Below are 6,000 nucleotides of genomic sequence, written 5' to 3'. Positions count from 1 at the left end.
TTTGTCTTCCTTAGGGCGTTGGGGTGTATATATATTTTACACCCACCAAAGCCTCAAAGGCCATAGAGTTTTAGAATTCCGTTTTTGTACAGTAGTTAGCAGGTCATCGCTGTAGTAACCCTGTCTCTAATCTCATTGTTTGTGATGCCTAAGATCCTTCTGTAGCATCTCAAATCCATTGCTAGGATCCTCCTCTCTAGCTCTGCAGTCAGCGTCCAAGACTCACAAGCGTATAAGAATGTGGCCTTGAGCAGGGAGCGCAACAGTCTGACTTTGGTGCCCTTGGCATTCCTAGGAACATTCTCGTTGCCTGTCAGAGGGCGGTACTTCTGCAGACCTGCCACATCACCAGAAAATTCCTCGGTGGAAACTGATAAAGGGACTAGGATGAATTTTATTTTCCTTTAACGAAACTTGACCCTGTCAGCGAAAGAATGCTTGTTCTTTTCTTACATAATAATAATAATAATAATAACCTCATCACGGCAATAAATAGCTGTGCCGTCCCTGTGCTCCTCTACACATTCGGTGTCATCAAATGGACAGATACCGATTCCTCGGTGGAAACTGATAAAGGGACCACGATGAATTTTGTTTCCCTTTAACGAAACTTGACCCTGGCAGCGCCACAGAATGAATACTTTTATAATAATAATAATAAATAATAATAATTTAATCTATTGAGCGCTGTTAACAAACATAGTGTATCTTATCTCATATAATACAGACGTTACTTCAAAAAAGATGATTACGTCCTGCATCTAGTCATGCATGTAGGCTCAAGGCGTTGTGATAACATTACAAACATAAACACACGAGTTAAAAGGACAAACTAATCTATACGAGTTTGAACAGTTAGGCCCTAATGTTCTTCTCGAATGGTCATCCTTCGTATCCACGATTTGCAGTGTTCATCAACCCATGAAGAGTTTGCAAGCTAAAAAGAGGAATTGTTAAAATTATCATTTTTGGTAAAGATGTCTGTTATAGAGCTTAAGCGGACGCGACTGTATTCTATGCATTGGATTATTTTTGTAACTACCATGAAGTGTGCAACATTTTGTTTTATTAAATGGGTGTTGTATTTTGTTTGCCAAAATTGGACTTATTCAATCTATACCATTTGTGTTGGGTGAGTCCAGGAAGCACGAACCCAGCATTCCACGACATTCGCATTCTTCAACACTACACCATTTAACCCTTTTACACTTAGACATTAGATTCCGCAGGGTTAAAAAGTGGGAAACAAACAAACATAAAAAAATACAATCTTCAAAATGTGTATATTCTGTAAACAGATAAACGTGAATTCCATTTCTTATAATGAACAACGACTTAACTCTTTCACTCCGTAATTATTTTCCACGCTTCGACGGGATTTTTAAAATTTATTTTGCTCAGTAGTATTTCACTCCCCTGCAATGATTAAGCATCGATAACTTTTTTTTGTTATCAAAAAATGTTTTATTTGGTGTAGAGTTGAAGGGGGAATGCATGGTCTTTTTATATAAGAAAAAAGTAAATTTTATAAAATCAAATATAAATTTAATTTAATGAGTTTAAATGAACGATGGAATCGTCAATTAGGAGGGAAGGAGTTAAGGGAAGGAATGAATTAAATGTTATATCAATGTCTAAATAATGTAGGCTTATGTGTATGTGTGTGTGTGTGTCAGAGACCCACTTTTTTATCTACGTGTTTACATCAGTGATTTCACTCTTTTTCCCCCCTTATTATTTGCCTGGTCGGTGTCACCTCATGATTATGTTTACCAAGATATGAGTTCCCCCCCCCCCCCCCCCTTTTCCCACAGACACACATCTTATAGGCCCCAGGACTGCTCTAGCGACTGACCTAATAAAAGAGAGGCTTATAGTTATAGGGGGCAAGTTATTGATTATTGTCATCGCCGCTTCCCCCCTTCTCGCAACGATTCTGATAGGATGAACATTGCAGACGCCGATATTTTCTTGACAGTTCTCTCCCTTGAGTTTAGTCTCGTTGAGTTTTGTCAGAGAAGAGTCAGAAAAAGACTTTTATCATAAAAGAATAAGTTTTGGACATAAGTATTGTCGATAATTTTTGACGTTTGGTTTGTCAATTATATTTTATTTTGTTTATTACATATTTCTATATTAAATGAGACTCTGGTGACTTTTGTAATTAGACTGACTCTAAATGGCTTCGTTAGATGTTACCAGAAGTAAAAAAACAACAAACAAACAAATACCTCGTTACCTATTGAAGGGGCTTGAGTCGAGACTAATCAGTGACAACAAGAGAAAGATGTATGGCATTTTACATCGCGAGAGATAATCTTTTCCCTTTGCAACTTCTTGTGTGACTTAAAAGGCCAACCCTTGATACACAGCTGCAGTCACAGGTTGGGCGTCTGTAATCACCAGGCGCCGTTGTACTCAGTGCCGTTCTAAAGGTTGCGGGGCCCTATGCGAAATGGATTGCGCGGGGCCTAATTTGGGTAGTGATAAGGCTAATAAGGGAAAATTTAGATTTTGTATTAGAAAAGAAATTCGTCTTTGCATTTTATTTATACTTTAGGCCTACTAAGTACAAAATCACTTTTAATAATTTCAGGAGATTTTCATGACTTTTTCTTATATTTTATAATTTTAGGAGAATTCCAGGAACCCTTTAATGATAAGTTAAAACGGTTTAATTTAATAATTTACACCTAGAATTCGCATAGCGCGGGGCTTATGAAAGTGCGGGGCCCACTTCGGCCGCATAGGTTGCAGTGGCCTAGGGCCGGCCCTGGTTGTACTTTCACCCTTCTTTCTACTTCTGGTGTGTATGGCATCTGCAATACGGGATCCTTCCCGGCACCGAAAATCCGTTTTTCAAAGCCAAAGCCAAAAAGCAACATTTGTGAACGAAGTTGTTACTACGTTTTCATCGCATATCTTGACTGCTTGCAAATCTAAGGCTCTAGCTCCAGAGTTAGAGAGGATCCTAGAAATGGAATAGAAATGCTACAGAAATATCCTAGGTATCACTTACAAAGACCGCATCACAAACGAAGAGAGTAGAAAAAAATATCACAACGTCAATTGGGTCCCACTGTCATTTTGGCCATATCAGAGGGCTCGCAAAGACCTTCCTTCAGGGAACAGTACCAGGAAAAAAAAAGAAGAGACAGAGGCAAATGAAATGAAAGTGATTGACTAACTTTTTAACATCCTATTTTAAAAAATGAGAGACCATCCATCGCTTGATAATGTCATGTCATGATGACCTTAACATAGAGATTCAATCTACTTAATAAGCAGATAATGTATTTCTGTTAAAACTTGTTTTTTGAACTGAATTTGCGTAGCCATGTGAAACACTGCCCTCATCCTTAAACTTTGGAGCCAAAGACGTTGTCATGACTTCAACAATTAAATGACCACAGAACTTGTGGGTACCACAATCATATGACTGCAAAATGCATAGTTTTTGAACATTTATCAAATGTGGAAATGACCACAATTCATCACCTGTCCCTTGACTTTCATTGCAGGAGTGCTGTGACAGTTCACGTAACCAAATCGATCCACTTTTCCTGGTCTGTTCTTAGCAGTAAATCAACGTCACATAGCCAGCTTTTCTTTGGAATACCGGTACCCTTTCTTCTTTCTTTACCTTGAAGAATGACTTTTGATAGTGTGTCATGTCTTACCATATGACCTAGCCAGCTTGTCAAGACTTGAGAGTTCTGGTCAGTCTGGGTCACCTGTTAACTTTAAAGGAGAAAGGGGGAGGGGGCAATTCCGGTTGTTTACTTGAAGTTTGTTTTGTTTATTTGCGAGATGTTTTTTTTTGTTTGAATCGAATGTAGGCCTAACTCTTTGTTCAACAATGTGGACTCAGTTTGTTTCCTGTTCAGAACAGTTGGACTTTAGTTTCTAGAGTGGAAATGGTTCCTGTCCAGTTGGACTTTCCTTTCTAGGACTTTGTTTCCTGTCCAGCTGGACTTTAGTTTCTAGAGTGGAAATGGTTCCTGTCCAGGAAAGTTGGACTTTACTTTCTAGAGTGGACTTTGTTTCCTGTCCAGTTGGACTTTAGTTTCTAGAGTGGACTTTGTTTCCTGTCCAGTTGGACTTTACTTTCTAGAGTGGAAATGTTTCCTGTCCGGGAAAGTTGGACTTATAGTTTCTAGAGTGGACTTTGTTTCCTGTCCAGTTGGACTTTAGTTTCTAGAGTGGACTTTGTTTCCTGTCCAGTTGGACTTTACTTTCTAGAGTGGAAATGTTTCCTGTCCGGGAAAGTTGGACTTATAGTTTCTAGAGTGGACTTTGTTTCCTGTCCAGTTGGACTTTAGTTTCTAGAGTGGAAATGTTTCCTGTCCAGGAAAGTTGGACTTATAGTTTCTAGAGTGGACTTTGTTTCCTGTCCAGTTGGACTTTAGTTTCTAGAGTGGAAATGTTTCCTGTCCAGGAAAGTTGGACTTATAGTTTCTAGAGTGAAAATGTTTCCTATCCAGTTGGACTTTAGTTTCTAGAGTGGAAGGATATTCTTTAATCATTTTATAAAACTTTTATTTGTTCTATTGCAGTGATGCCCAGCCTGATTCGATCTGCGGGCCATTTTAATTTCCAACTCTCGTGTCGCGGGTCATATGACCGAAAAGATACAAAAACTTAATGAAATGGAACTAAAACTATTTTATTAGAAACCCGTGGATCTAGCACTTACATTAATTAGTGAGATGTTTGAAGTTTATCTTCTTTTCTACCCTTCTGAAAAATGGCTTCAATTCTCTTCTTAAAATGTGAGCAACATTAATAAGGCTTGTCTTCGAGTCGGAAGATTAGTGAGGAATGCAGTATTTCCCGTGGCTGCGCAGACCCAGCTGTGACCTACATATTTTGCCACATCCAGGGCAAGCATAACCATTGTCCACAGGTGATCGATTTAGATTTTCTCTTCGCCGTCTGCGTTTGTCCTCGGCAGCGTTGAGCAACATTATATCTAGCTTAACCATTTCTTTTAGGCAACTCTTCAATCCTTCAATCTCTAGGCATAGTTTAACAATATTTTATTCACGACTCAAATCAACAATGCTGCCATATTTTTATATATATATATTTTTTTTAAACAGCCACTTTTTCTTTACAAATCAAATACATTGGCTTATTATGATGTTCCACAAAAAAAGTAAAGATTCGTTCACTTTTCCTGTTAGATTATACATCTCGAGATCTAGTCCCATTTCAAAAACACAATGTTAAAGGTCATGGTACCAATCCGTCAGAGAAAAAGTTAGGGCCCTAACGTAGGTAAAAATAACTTTATCAACCCTTTGGAGAGGGGATTTTCTACACTTTGTGCCGTCGTTTCGGCGGGCCGGATGGAACTACTTCGCGGGCCGGATCTGGCCCGCGGGCCATATTTTGGGCATCACTGATCTATTGGATATTAATTAATTTGAATTTCTCGTTAGCCAGAACTGTACTTGTATTTCACTTACATTGTCAATAAACAAGTTATATGCTCATGAGTCGGCATTGTGAATCTTCATTAGAGTTTATATTTGTTGTCACGGTTATGTTCATGACTAGGGTACGTTTGTTAGTCAGAAGTACACGTGTATTATTTTACCTTTACCTATCCCTTAGTCTGTTGGACCGTTGGGGCACCATGCAAGATTCGTCTACTATCTTACTCCATTCCTCTCTGTCTTTTGCCTTAGTTAGAACCTCTTTAAATGGCAGGCCCGTCCATTCTTTTATGTTGTCATCCCATAGCTTTCCTTGTCTGCCTCTTTTTCTTTTTCCTGGTACTGTTCCCTGAAGGAAGGTCTTTGGGAGGCCCGAAGAGCTTGTAACATGGCCATGGATTTTTAGGTTGCATTTTTTTTTTACAATAGCAGTAATGAATGTGATACCTAGGATCCTTCTGTAGCATCTCAATTCCAATGCTAGGATCCTCCTCTCTAGCTCTGCAGTCAGCGTCCAAGATTCACAAGCATATAAAAATGTGGCCATGACCAGGGAGCG

This window comes from Biomphalaria glabrata, chromosome 5 (genome assembly GCF_947242115.1).
Source record: "Biomphalaria glabrata chromosome 5, xgBioGlab47.1, whole genome shotgun sequence".
In the NCBI taxonomy this organism is placed as follows: Eukaryota; Metazoa; Mollusca; class Gastropoda; family Planorbidae; genus Biomphalaria; species Biomphalaria glabrata.
Note: the sequence above shows the minus strand (reverse complement) of the source record.